Source organism: Benincasa hispida, chromosome 7, assembly GCF_009727055.1.
Source record: "Benincasa hispida cultivar B227 chromosome 7, ASM972705v1, whole genome shotgun sequence".
Classification (NCBI taxonomy): Eukaryota; Viridiplantae; Streptophyta; class Magnoliopsida; order Cucurbitales; family Cucurbitaceae; genus Benincasa; species Benincasa hispida.
In genome coordinates, this window is record NC_052355.1 from 30,060,573 (window position 1) to 30,076,063 (window position 15,491).

At 34.1% G+C, this 15,491-nt stretch overlaps 1 non-coding gene across 1 annotated transcript; it reads right to left on the reverse strand.

Moving 5' to 3' along the window:
• Positions 1-246: 246 nt before the first annotated feature.
• LOC120082270 lies at positions 247-353 on the reverse strand. Its single transcript, XR_005483106.1, has one exon. It is a non-coding gene; the product is annotated as a small nucleolar RNA R71 (small nucleolar RNA).
• Between the last annotated feature and the right edge of the window lie 15,138 nt (positions 354-15,491).

The window sequence follows — 15,491 nt, forward strand, 5'->3', positions numbered from 1 at the left end:
ACTGCCAGACAGTTTGGCGGAAGGCGTGGCGAGGATCCGCACGCCTATCTCTGAAGTTTTATTGAAATCTGCAATACTTTTGTAATCCCAAACATCTCAGCTAAGGAGGTTCGACTAGCGTTGTTCCCATTTTCGCTGTGAGACCAAGCAAGAAAATGGGCCTATTCTCTTGAACCAAGGGAGATAACATCTAGGGAACAAGTAGTAGAGAAGTTTATGAAGAAGTACTTTCCCCCGACAGAGAATGCAAGGAGGAAGTTGATTACTAATTTTGAACAAGATATTGATGAATCGCTCAATGATGCCTGGGCGAGGTTTAAGAGACTGGTGCGAGATTGTCCGCACAATGGCTTACCTGATTGTCTCCAAATGGAAATTTTTTATCATGGTTTGAACCTGACATTGCAGATGCTTGACAAAACATATGACGAGACTAAAAATATACTTGATCGCATTTGAAAGAATCACGAAGACTGAAGGAAAAACGATCAAAGACACAGAATTAAAGAAGGTGACGCACATAATGAAGCCATCGCATCCCTACAAAATCAAATGAATGCTATGATGAACCTGATACAGGGAATCGCAATCAATAGCCCAGGAACGCATAGGGGGCAGGTCAACGCAATCGATCAAACGAGCGCAAGTTATGCCACTTGCGCAGAAGCCCATCAGATGGATGAGTGTTCGAGAAATCCACAATTTGTTTACTTCGTGAAGAATAATCCTTTCTCTAATACTTACAACCCCGGGTGGAGAAACCACCCAAACTTCGCGTGAAAAAATCAACAACAAAAATTTCAACTCTTGGCACAAAAAGAAGGGCTGCCATGATTTTTCCCGTGAACAAACGGTCAAACACAAAATCAAGCTAGCAGCTCACAGGCGTGGCAATCTTCATCTCTGGAGAGCTTACTAAAGCAGTATATTGAGAAAAATGAAACAGTACTCTAGAATCAGGTGACGTCTATCCGTAATCTCGAAATTTAGATAGGAAAAATTGCGGGCGAGCTCAAAAGTAGACTGCAAAGGGTGTTGCCAAGTTCAACTGAGCTCCCACACAACTCAGGGAATACGGGAAAGAAGCAATGTCAAGTTGTGACTTTGCGAAATAGAAAAACAGTAGCGGAAGAGAAGAAGGAGCCAAGGAGGGCTGCTCTAATTGCGATGGAACCCTAGACCCCGTTGACTCAAGAGGAACCAGAAGAACAGGAGACGATGGAACCAGAAGTTGCATCCATTTCTAAGCCTATGGAATAGGGAACCATGAAAATACAGCTGCCACAATTTTCTCAGAGACTTAAAAAGAAGAAAAATGATGAAGTGCAGGATCATCGCTTCATGGACATGCTGAAACAGTTACATATCAACATCCCTTTCACTGAAGCGATTGACCAAATGCCAAAATATGCGAAGTTTCTGAAAGATATGGTGACGAAGAAAAGGAGCACAGGTAAGTTCGCAATGGTGGCACTAACGCAAAGGTCAAACACCATTATTCCACTGAAAATGCGCGACCCCGGAAGTTTCACAATACCCTGCTCAATTGGCGGGATATATATTGGTCAAGTGCTTTGCGATCTCGGGGCCAGTATCAACTTAATGTCCCTTTCAATTTTTAAACAGTTGAATGTGGGGCAGCTGGCACCCACAACGGTGACTCTTCAACTAGCTGACAGGTCTCTAGTTCATCCAGAAGGGAAGGTGAAGGAGGCGAAAGGCCATGGGGAGATACTGTCTGTGATCCATGGATCGGACCTAGTCTCGATTGACAAATTTATCTTACTACAGACTTCATTATCCTCGATTATGAGGCGGACAAGGATGTACCCATCATTTTGGGATGACCATTTTTATCCACTTGTCGTGCTCAGATTGATGTGTACAAAAGAGAGATCACGCTGAGTGTGAATGGAAAGAAACTCAGGTTTGACATTATTAAAGCCATGAAGTATCCGAAAGAAGAAAACCTAACAGATTCCGACAATGAACCCAGTTGATATGAAGAAGAAAAGTCTGAAGATGAAGATGAAAGAGAGGATGCAACTACATCTGTAGCTTGCAATGTGATCATGGAAACAACCAAAGAAGAAAAACTGGCGTTGAATGAAGAAAGAAAAGAACAACAACCATCCTTGGAACAACCACCCACTATGGAATTAAAAACCTTGCCAAACCACTTGAAGTATGTTTTTCTGGAGCAAAATGAAACTCTACCAGTAATAATTTCCTCCGCACTTTACAAAGAACAGAGCATGCACTGCTGAGCATCCTGAAAAAGTAAATAAAACAATAGGATGGACGCTAGCAGACATTAAGGAATCAGCCCCGCATATTGCATGCATAGGATACGTCTTGAGGAAAACCAAAAAGGGTCGATTGAACATCAACGCAGACTAAACCCTACGATGAAGGAGGTCGTGAAAAAAGAGATAATCAAATGGTTGGATGCAGGCATTATTTATCCAATCGTCGATAGCACGTGGGTCAGCCCCGTGCAATGTGTGCCTAAGAAGGGAGGGATGACGGTAGTCCCAAATGCAAATAATGAATTAATTACCAACGAGGACCGTCACTGGCTGGCGGATCTGCATGGACTATCACAAACTAAATGCAATGACGAAGAAGGATCATTTCCCCTTGCCTTTTATTGACCAGATGCTAGATCGCCTAGCAGGAAATGATTACTTCTGCTTCTTAGACGAATATGCAGGCTACAACCAAATCATGATTGCTCCTGAAGACCAAGAAAAAACCACATTCACCTACCCCTATGGAACGTTTGCTTTTCGACGCATGTCGTTCGTGTTATGCAATGCGCCGAGTATGATCTAGAGGTGCATAATGGCCATCTTCTCTGTGTATCTTGAAGATTCAGTGGAATTTTTTATGGACGACTTCTCGATATACGAGAAAACATATGAAGTTTGTGTAAACAATTTGGAAAATATACTGAGAAGATGTGAAGAGACGAACCTTGTGCTGAACTGGGAAAAGTGCCATTTCATGGTGAAGGAAGGTATTGTGCTCGGGCACAAAGTCTCCAAGGAAGGGCTGGAGATGGATAAGGCGAAGATAGAGGACATTAAAAAGCTCCTACCTCCAGCAAATGTGAAGATTGTCAGGAGCTTCCTGGGGCATGTAGGATTTTATCGACACTTTGTGAAGGACTTTTCGAAGATTGCGTGACCATTTAGTGTGTTGCTGGAGGCAGAGAGAATCTTTCACTTTGATGAACAATGCCTCAACACATTCAAGATACTGAAGAACGCATTAATAATTGCACCTGTGTTGATCACACCGGACTGAACGAAGCCATTTAAGTTAATGTGCGACGCTAGCGGTTATGCGATGGGGGTGGTGCTAGCACAAAAAAAGAAAACAATGCTACACCCCATCGCATATACGAGTAGAACCTTGAACCCTGCCCAAACAAATTACACTACCACTGAAAAAGAAATTCTTGTGGTGATCTTTGCGCTAGAGAAATTCAGAGCTTACTTGCTGGGATCCAAAGTGATCGTTCACACTGATCACTCGATAATTAAATATTTAATAACAAAGAAAGATGCAAAGCCGAGGTTGATTCGATGGGTTCTCCTCCTTCAAGAATTCAACATGGAAATTATTGATCGCAAGGGGATGAAAAACCAGGTTGCGGACCACCTATCAAGATTAGAAAATCCTGAAGTCGACCGCAACCAGTCGGAGGTGAACGCAACTTTCCTAGATGAGCAGATATTTAAAATTGAAGGGTTACCATGGTATGCAGATGTGGTCAATTATCTGGTTTGTGAACAATTTTTTGAGAACTACACAGCCCACCAAAAGAGGCGGCTTAGACACGAATGTAAATCATATTATTGGGACAAGCCAAATCTTTACAAAAGGGGGTCAGACCAAATTTTGCGCCTATGCATACCAGAAGTTGCTTACCAGTGCATACTATCCCAATGCCATGACTCACCGTATGGTGGACATTTTGGAGGTCAACACACAGCAGCAAAGGTGTTACAAAGTGGATATTTTTTGCCAACTTTATTTAAGGATGCAAGAGACTATTCAATGAAATGTGACAGGTGCCAACGCACGAGAAACATTTCATGGAAGAATGCAATGCCAATGAACATCATCTTAGAATTGGAGCTATTCGACGTCTGGGGCATAAACTTCATGGGACCATTTCCACCATCAAATGGTCACAAATACATTCTATTGGCCATCGATTATGTTTCCAAATGGGTAGAAGCGGTATCGTGCATCGCAAGCGATGCGGCGGTAGTCTCCAAGTTCTTGCAGAAAAATATCTTCACTCATTTTGGCACCTGCCATAATAAGTGATGAAGGCTCCTACTTTGTTAATAACATCATCAATAAATTGCTGCTCAAATATAATATCCACCATAAAGTAGCCACCACATACCATCCATAAACAAACGACCAAACTAGAGTGTCCAATAGGGAAATCAAGCTGATCTTAGAAAAGGTGGTGAAGCCTTCACACAAAGATTGGGCAATGAAGCTGGACGATGCCTTGTGGGCATACATGACCGCATATAAAACACCTATAGGCATGTCCCCGTATGTGCTGGTGTTTGGAAAGGCATGCCACTTATCGCTTGAGTTGGAGCATAAAGTAATGTGGGCAGTGAAAAAACTCAATTTTGATTTGAAGACCGAAGGGGAGGCAAGGAAACTTCAGTTGGTTGAACTTGACGAATGGAGAACTCAAGCATATGAGAATGCCAAGATATACAAGAAGTGCACAAAACGTTGACATGACAAACAACTATGCGAAAAGAATCTCCAAATCAGACAGAAGGTCTTGTTATAAAATTCTCAGCTACGACTTTTTCTTGGAAAATTAAAATCACGATGGTCTGGTCCGTTTATCATCAAAGAGGTATTCCCGCATAGAGCAGTGGAGTTATCCAATGAGGACGAGACCAACGCATTCAAAGTCAACAGGCAAAGAGTCAAGATATATCACGGAGAATACTTGCATCGCGAGAAAACCTTCGTGGACCTGAGGAATTCCGACTAAAGAAGAAGTGGACAGTCCCTGCGCAATCATATGATTCAAACTCATCAGGGACATAATCTTTTTTAAGTATCCTTTTAAAAACTTCATTTCATGAACTCTTTCTACCTTTTCATATCCTTTTATACCATCATCTAAAAAAAAAAAAAATTTAACTATGTCTTTATTATTTTTTACCCTCTCGATGTTTTTAGTAACGATCGTGGTAAATGATTGCGATGGAGCTATACGATAATAAAAAATTTGACATGTTCGTTCGGCCATCGCAATCGAAGAAATCGGCTCGTTGCAAAGAAGGATGCGATCACAAATGATGCGGGCAACAGAGTAAATTTAGGGGTTGTATCTTTCTTTGACTTTGTTTCCAAATTTTGCATTATCGCATCTCATTTTTAACATTGATTATTTTATTATTGCATCTTCTTTAGTTGGTGGTGCATTCATTAAATGTTGATTACTTTAGTTAGTCACCGCATTATTTTTCCATACCAATTATGATTTCAGTGATGAAACGCATGCCTCTATTCTCATCGCATGTACTAGAATCAACTCAATTTCAGAACAGTCAATTCATAAAATATTTCTAGAAGTTAGTGGTCCACCAGCTTTCTTGCAAACCGACTTTTACGAAATTTCCTAAGAGCATCGCATGAATTCTTTCAGTCTTTCAGCAATGAGGACATTGATGCGTGTAAATTTTGGGGTGTCGGTATTTATTTTCAACCTTGCTACCTTTAGACATTTCAAAAGAAAAATCATAATGTTGCGATCGGATCCTGTTCGTAGTTGGATGTCCCCATGACACCTGTGGGAGCAAGCCAAAACGAAGGTAGGAATCGTGATCAATGCATAAATAAAGTGATTGCAACTATTCTGCCAAATGGGCATGAGTTTAGACTGAGGAAGAGCGCCTTGCTCATAGTTGGATACTCGCATGACACCTGTGGGGACAAGCCAAAATGAAGGCTAGGCACTTGGATCAGCGCAAGGTCACAAAAAAAATATCTAAACTATGCAAGGATAAAAATCATTTGGAAACACCCTAGTTGAAAAAAAAAATTAAAATAAATCATGTGATGTCCTGGAAACAAGCAAAGTCTTTTTGAACGTTAAACTTGCGGTCCCTAAATTTTAGAAATATTTTAGGAAGAGACCAGGATAGAAATTAAGAAGATTTTGGTTCATAAGATTTGAATAAGGCACATCGAGAAATCTAGGTAAGGAAAAGGCGGCTGACTCTCTAAAGAAAATCTTTAGTTTATGCTTGAGGACAAACATTGTTTTAAATTTGGGGGTATGATAATGGGCAGAAATGCACGTTATTACAATGCGAAGATATAAAACAATGTGGGAATGCGACGGTAAAGAAATGCAAAATCATGTCCAAAAGCATTAAGTTGAGAATATTGCGATCACATGCGCCCATTGCATTAAAGCAGCTAAGTTACATATTTTGTGCAGGAAAATGCGTTGGTGCAAAGCAAATTGTGATCCAAGGAATTCGGCGCCCGAGTGCATTAGAAGATTGTGACTGCAAAGCCATGCGATCGTATGTGCTCACGAAAATCAGCTCGAGGAGGTGGCCACATAAATACGATGCATCAAGGTGAAAGCATAATAAATCGTGACGGGACAGAAAGTTGATGACGATCGAATCCGAATTTAGTTGACAAGTCGTTAACGACACACTGTAGCAAGTACATTCAACTTTTTGGTGACCATTAATCGGCGCATCAGACAGAAGAATTTATGACCGCCCATCATTGCAATCATTTGAGAGAAAAGCTTCTTCACCTTGAACTCTATAAATACCAAAGGCCACCATCGTTAAAGAGTTCAGAGTTTTGGAGTTCCCGTTTTGCTAGTTCGATATATACTTAGTTCGCCATATATATAGAAGATAGATCATAGATAGCCATTAGTCTGTAATTCTTATACTTAGAAGGTGGAGGCGAGCGAAGAGAAGAAGACACCAAAAGATCATTCTTGGTTAGCTCGAGAGACTGCTGGGAGGCGCTATAAACGGAGAGAGGGCCGACACTTGCAAAAGAAAAATCATTCTTTTGGGTAGAGTAGAGTAAAACACAATGTAAAAGCCTCGGGAAGCAAGATATTGCTACGGAGCTTCCTATACCTACTTTCTATTGTCATTCTGTATTCTGATTTTATTTATAAAATGGAATTTGCATCTCCACATCTGTTTAATCTCTTCACATCGCGCATGAGTAACTAAATTTTCGAATGGGTTGAGAAGCACTTAGCTAGCATGAAATAAGATCTTCACTTTATGCGATCATCTTGTCTTATGTATGCGTCCTTCACCCTTTAGAGATACTTGAGAGAGTAGTCTAAAGAAAGAACCTAGACTTGAGAGAGTTAGGTTAGAATCTAGGCTCGAGAGAGTCAGATTAGAACCGCATAAGCAAGAGATAGAGACTTAGAGATAAGTTTTGTTTGTTATCATGCATCACATGCACCCTAGAAATAGGATATGATAGTATGCGGTCGCCTTGTGTATGTGTGTATCATTCATCATCGCATAGACAAGAATAGAGGCTTAGACATAAGTCCTATAGACATTATCGTATACATCGCATGCGTCCTAAAGTTAAGAACTATAACATTTGCATTGAGAGATGATATGTTGTTGCATGTGTGTAGCATGATCGCATAACTTGAACGTAATCTTAGGAAGTGTTAACTAAATCCCTTCTCAACCCGTTCCCCGCATACTCATTATAACTTTCACTGTCATTAACTCTTTACTCAATTCCGCAGCATAGGATTTATACTTTAAACCACATATCAACCAACTTATTATTTTTGTCACCGCAAAGGAATCAAAATTTACCGCCACATATTGTCTCAGTAGTCCTTGTGTTCGACCCTGGACTTACCAGGAAACTTAGTAAGATTTATACTTGGGTTTTACTAGGAAAACTTGCATGTGCAACACATAGTTCACCACCGCAATTTCATACCATTAATTTATCACATTCACAACGCATCAACTACTTACCTCGACTGCGATCCTAATTATTCCTTCTGATTTGGTCCTATAGATTTTATAAAGAACACTTATGATTAAATCTAGTTTTAAGACTATTTGATTAGGAAATTTGATGAACATAACTTATTTATTTACAAAATTATGATGGTTAAATATTGAGAGCATTAGTGTAATTATGTTGAATTATTTAATGATGATGATGATAAAAATAGTAATATTATTATTAATATAATAAGAATTATAAAAGTATTATTATAATAATCTACTACTACTACTAATACTAGGATAATATAAAAACAACAACAATAATAGTAGTAATGATAGTAATAGTAGAAGGATAATAATAATAATAATAAGAAGAAGAAGAATAATGATAATGATAATAATCATAATAATAATAGTAGTAGTAACAGTAATAATATAATGATAATAATAATAATAGTTGTAGTAATAATAATAATAATAATAATAATAATATTATTATTATTATTATTAATATTAAGAGGAGGAGGAAGAAGAAGAGAGATGGAGAATGAAAAGTTAATATTTAGCATTGTATTAGTAATAATATTATTAGTAGTAGTAATACTATGTAATAATAATGATAATGACAATAATATTAACAAAATTGGAAATCAATAATACTATCATTAAATTAATATTGTTAATAACAATAGTAATACCAACAATAAAAATTTTAACAATAGTAGTAGTTTTAGTGAAAATTCAAACTTTACTAAGTAAAGAATATGAAAGTTTAATATCAATCTTTCAATTACTAAGGTCACTTTTATATGTTGATTGTAGTTTTAAATTATGTTGAGTTTAAACTTGATATTCAACTAAGTGCCTAAAAGATCTTAAAAGAAAGAAACAAAACCTCAAAAGTAAGGAATCTTACTTGTATGAATCCCAAAATTCAAGAAATGCTTCAAAAGGATTTTGATTCTCCAATTTTCTTGTTGCAAAACAATACAGCAAATCTATTTATAGCCATCTCCCCACCACCTTTCATTATTATTATTATTATTATTATTGTTATTATTATTATTTTTTTAACCGACTTACATATTTTTTTTCTTTCTTCTTTCTTCTTTATTTATTTTATTTTTTTTCTCTCCTATTAACCACTTTATTAGTTGTTTTTTTTTTTTTTTTCATTATTACTATTTTAAACTTTCTTCATATTTTAATAGTTTTTATTATTAATAAAATCATTTCCTATAATATCTCTCTTTTTTTAAGTGTTATCATATTGTCATTATTTTTATTTTTATTATTTTTTTATTATTTTCTTGCTATCTCTTTTCTAACCAACTCAATTCATCTTTTATTATTTATTATTATTGTTATTATTATTTTAACTTATCTAGATATTTCTCAAATGTTCTTAGTTATTTTATCTATTTATTTTGTTCTTAAACTTACTAGATTTTTCTACTTAAAAATCATCCCATATCATCATTATTTTATTTTTTAGAAATTTTATTACTTTGTTATTTGTTTAATTACCAAACTAATGTTTTGTGTGTTTTCCTTATTATTTATATACCACTTTTAATCTTAATGTATGAAATTTAAAATTGGTCTTCTCCGACTAGTCTTAGAATTAATTTAAAATTAAAATTCAACATATAATTTTTCGTAATATTTATGTACATACTTGGGTCATTACAAGATACGTCATCCATTCCATCATTTCCCATCACGAACCACCCTTCGTCGTTAAAACCATCAAGTGCCTCATCAAAACCCCTACAAGATATTCCCAGCATTAAAACAATCAACAAAGCTACATAATTAAAGCAGATATAGAGAGTCAATTGTTATATGCTAACCGGGTAAGCCTCTGACCAAGTGAACGTAAGGCTGCAGGGCGTCTACCCCAGCCTGTTACATTTGACTGTGAAACTTCATGAGCTATCTGCCTCAACTGGCGAAGAACCTGCATAAAAATGAGAAAACCAATGTATCAATATATTGGCAATTCAAATAATATAACAATTAAATAAATCGTCACTGAATTCTTCCCAACTTAAGAAAGTAATGAGCACATTCTGCCCTTTAAATCCTACGGCAACATCCATAAATTATCTTCGACAAAGACACGCAGATTTGATGGAGACACGCAAATGACGATGGAACGAGCAACAGATCCGGCGGAAACACGCAAACGACGATGAAATGAGCAGCAGATCCGACGGAACGCAACCAATAGATCCGAGTGATTGGGTGTGGCGACGCGGGTTGCACGACGAATAGACCTGCATGAAGGCCAGATCTACACCACGACAGACTCTTCACCCACGATCGACGGACGAATGGCAAGGGTTTGGAAGAGGGGAGTGAGAAAGAATAGGGTTTGAAGAGGGAAGTGTGAGAATGAGAGGAAAAAGAAAATAGAGGGAGAGTGAAGAGGGAAATGAAAAAAATGGGGGGAGGGGGAATAGAAAGTTAGAGGAAAAAGTGAAGCGGGTCTTTAATGTCGGTTTAAAACCGACATTAAAGATCCGCTTTTTAAAAAACAAAACCGACATTATACATCCGATTTCACTTTTTCCAACCGATATTAAAGCCTAAAATTTTTAATTCTATTATTAGTTGGTTGATTGATTTGTTAGTATTGTAGATAATGTTACACATTAATTTTGTTTTCGATGACTTTTTTTTTTATATGTTTTTATTTACACATTAGTTTTTTATATGTTTTTATATGTTTTTATTTACAATGCCATATGCTTATTTGATATGTTTTATTTTTTTTTTTCAATTCTTTAAGGATTTATTTTTCTTTGTTAACAAGTAGAATTTGAACTATGTTGTTTTTCCAAGCAATTTTAATAACTTTCTTGATAAATTATGGATTGTTTTCTGTCTAGTAGTCTTATTTTTGGTGTCTTTATATTTCTGGTACTTTCTTTTACTCATTTGGTTGTTTCTTCTATGTGACTTGTTTTAGATTTATTTTTGTACTTTAATTCTTTTTACTAATTTGGTCATGTTTTATTTTTAATGTGTATAATTTATTTTTTACCATGGTTTCGTAAGTACTATGGATGGTTTAGATTTGTCTTACCCTTTTTCTCTGTCTCTTTACGTGTTATATTTGGTTCTACTATTATTTGGGTACATTATTGTTTTTTTATTACACTGTGGATTGTTGATACACACTCTATTTTATATTCTCTTTTGTGATATTTAATTTCTTTGGGAACCAAATGAAGAATTTAATTTTCTTTTAGTATGGTTGCATTTGCACTCATTCAAATAAAAATTTGACTTTTTTTATGATTCTTGTTTCTGTTTTTGTATTATTTTTATTATTTTTTCTTTTATTCCTTTGGTCATTTTCAATAGTACATTTGTATAGAATTCATATATCTTTTGACATGGTTCGATTTTTACTTTGGATATAGTTTATGTCTCTTTTATGTGGATAATCTTTCGAGGTTTATGTATTTGTGTGTTTTATTATTTTTGTACTTTTTTTTCTCAATTATTTTTAATTTGTTTGCTGTGTAATGAAATGTTAATTAGGGTACATGAGCATCTTAATTTTGAATTAGCATGAATTAATATTAATGATCACAATCTTAATTAATTTGGTTACTACTTCATTCATCTTCCACCAAAAGCACTTAAATCGCTCATGCATATACACAATTTCTGTTTCAATTTCTTAATTTTGGTCACTGTTTATTTTGGAAAACCCCTCTCAACCCCATCTCTTAATTTTGATGAAGTTGAGTAATTAAATTGTTTTTTTTTTCCCTTTAAACAACAGAAAAAAGAATATATAATTATAATAAATTAATAAAATTAACTGCATTGAAGCACGTAAAATCGGTTTCACCTGTTGCTGACTATATTAGTTATGTATGATGTTCAGTAACAAAATAGATTATTATTATTATAATTTTTAAACAGATGAATATATAAAAATTAAACTAAATTAAAATTAAACTTCACCAGTAGCCTCATATTGTTGACCGGCAACCGGCAACGGCTACTTACAGACGGTGGTGGGTGAAGAAGAAGTGATAAAAGGCAATCGGTAAAAGAAAATAATAATAAAAGAATTCTATTGAGAGTCATGTGAAATCAATTTGAAATAAAAGGAGCGGTCACCGGCAACTGGCAACGGCTAATTTTTAGACGTAGGCGGTGGTTAGTGAAGGGTTATAAAAGGCACAGAGGCTGATCCTCTCTGTTTCAATTCAAATGAAAAAGATTAGGCTCCTCTCTGCAGCAACCAGGTAATTACTTACCTAATTAATCATCATCTTCTAAATCTTTTGGTTTAACTAATTAATTCATCTTCTTCTTCTAAATCTTCTGGTTTAACTAATTAATTCATCTTCTTCTTCTAAATCTTGTGCTTTAACTAATCAATTACTTACTTAATTAATCATCATCATCTTCTTCTAAATCTTCTAGTTTAACTAATTAATTATCTTCTTATTCTTCTTTCAGCTTTCAGTTGGTTTTTTAATCTTCCATATCTTTTCATTATGAATGAAGCATGCATATGTTAATAATAATATGTATATATTACTATTCTTCCGTCTCTTGATCTTTAATTACTGTTCTTCAATTTCTGTCCAATATTAATTACTTTGTATCTTCCTTTTTGTTTTCCATCATGTATCTTAGAAACTCTCTTTCAAAAACTATTTCCAAAATATTTTCTATTTGATTTTTTTTTTTCCAAAATCTCTTTACAGAATATTTTCTTAAACATTTTTTCTTCTTTTTTTTTTTTTTCAAAAATTATTTCTCAAACTATTTTTCAGAAATGCTTTCAAAAACTATTCGAAACATTTTCTCAAACATTTTTCGCTTCAAATTTCGTTTTAAAAGCTCTCTTTCGAAACTCATTTCAAATGTTCTTTTTCATATAAACTCTCATTTAGAAATTATTTTCAAAGCATCTTTTCGGATTTTTTTCCTTTGAGATTTTGTTTTTGCTAAAATTATTTTTTTTTAATAATAAAAATTCTTTATTTTTTTTCCCCAAAAAATTTATCTTTCAAAAACTCTTTCCATATCTTTTTTTCATACTTTTTTCTCCTCAAATTTATTTTACAAAAAAATCTCACATTAACACTTTCAAAAACATTTTCTCATACTTTTAACTCTTATCAAATCATTTTCTCAAAACTTGTCTTCTTTTTAAATTTGGCTTTATTTTTCTCAAATGTTTCTCAATGTTCTATTGCACCCACCAATCCCATATCTTGTGTTTCTTATTAAAAAAATATTTTTTCAAACTTTTTCCACTTCACATTTTATTTTACAAAACAATTTTTTTTTTGAAAAAAATATTTCCCAATAAACTTTTTCTTAAAAAAAAGTACTTTCCAAAATATTTTCTCAAAGCCAACGAGAGTATTGCTCAATTGGCAAAGAACTCGTAATATCAATCTCGAGGTTGGAGGTTTGATTCTCTTATTCCACACTTTAATTACAATACCTTTGTAAATATATATATATATTCAAACAACTTTTCTTCCTTTTTTCTCAAAAGCTCTTTGTAAAACATTTTCTACTTTTTTTTTACTAGCTCTTCTTCCAAAAACTATTCCTAACCTCCCAAAATTTCAAGTGGATTAAATTAATTATCTTAAATTTATTAGATTTTATTTTTCCTTAATTTTGAGTGGTTAATTGATTTAGGTTTATTTGACAATATATTTAAAGATTTAGAGTTAATTCGTTAAAAGATTTGAGATAATGGGATGATCTTAAGTAATCTAATTTTAATTCAAATGAAGAATTGAGAAATTTGGATTTAATTTAAAGAAAGTTGGATTTTTTTTTTTTTTTTTTGAGATGTGAATTTGGGTTTTTTTTTCTTGAAGTTAAGATTGTGATTGGGAATAAATTTAGACATATATATATATAAATATTGTATTTAACTAAAATGAGGGGTTTGGCTTTTTATTTTAATATCTATATGTGTGTGAGTGGTGGGGAATTATGGAAATAAAGGGAACAAAAAAATTACAATTTTTTTGTTCCCGTGGAAACCTCCTCACACGCATACTCCATCCCCCTCTATTGTCTCTCTCGCTAAGTCCTCTTTCTTGTTCACACTGCAATTGTGAGCGCCAGCCGGTCCGACACTATCGCTCGCCTCCATCTGCCATCGTGTTGCCATAAGCTTGCCGCTGATGAGGGTTTATAATGCAACAAAGGGGCTAGAGAATGGCGGATTATGCAGTGGAGTCAACGAGGGTTTAATGCACAAAAACGGGTTAGAGAGAGAGTATGAACTCCCAAAATCCTTATGGACAACAAGTGTAAAAACCCGAGTTTAAGAGGGGTATATGAATGAACTGATATCACATCCGAATGAGAGGGATCCTGATAACATGAAAGTATGGTTAAGAAATGTTTAAAAAATTGAAAGTTACTACCTATACTAACAAGGTGCATCTTCTTTTTCGGTGGCTCGATCATAGGAATTCCAAAGTTTGGAACTATCTTACGTTGGGTGACCTTCTGAAAATTTTCCTAAGATGTGAGTGAGGACAAAATATCTTAAAAGGACCCATACTGGTTTATAAAATATATGTGAGTGAGGACAAAACATCTTGAAATGACCCGTGTTGATTTATGGGGACAACTCCATCAGTGTTCTCTATGTTTTTCCCCTTTATTTCCATAATTCCTCGCCACCCACACATATATATTAAAATAAAAAGTCTAACCCCTAATTCTTAGTCAAATACAATATATATATATATATTAATCTAAATTTCTTCCCCTTCACAATCTTTAACCTCAAGAAATAAACCCCAATTCACATCTCAAAAGAAAAAAAAAATATATCCAACTTTCCTTAAATTAAAAATCCAAAATTTTCAATTCTTCATTTGAATTAAAACCAAATTATTTAAAATTATCTCATTATCTCAAATCTGTTAACAAATTAACTCCAAATCTTCAAATATATTGTCAAATAAACTTAAATCAATTAACTTTTTAAATTATCTTAATTTTGACTCCAAAAATCAAAATTAAAGAAAAATAAAATCCAATAAATTTAAGATAGTTAATTTAAATTCAAGGTCTGAATGTTACACTACTTTTAAAACATTTTCTCAAACTTTTTTCACTCAAAATTTTGTTTTCAAAACTCTTTCAAAATATTTTCGTTTTACAAAAATATCTTCATCATAAAACTTTCAAAAACTCTATCAAAAATATTTTCGCACACTTTTTTCTTCTATTTTTTAAATCTCTTTCAATATCTCTTTCCAAAACATTTTTGTAAAGTTTTTTTTCACTTCATATTTTATTTCAAAAACACTCTTTTCAAAATATTTTCTCAAACTTTTTTCTTCTTTTTTTTCAAACACTCTTTTAGAAATCCTTACTCAAGCATGTTCCTCAAAGGTTTTTTGCAAAAATTATTTTTCATAACTTTCAAAAAGA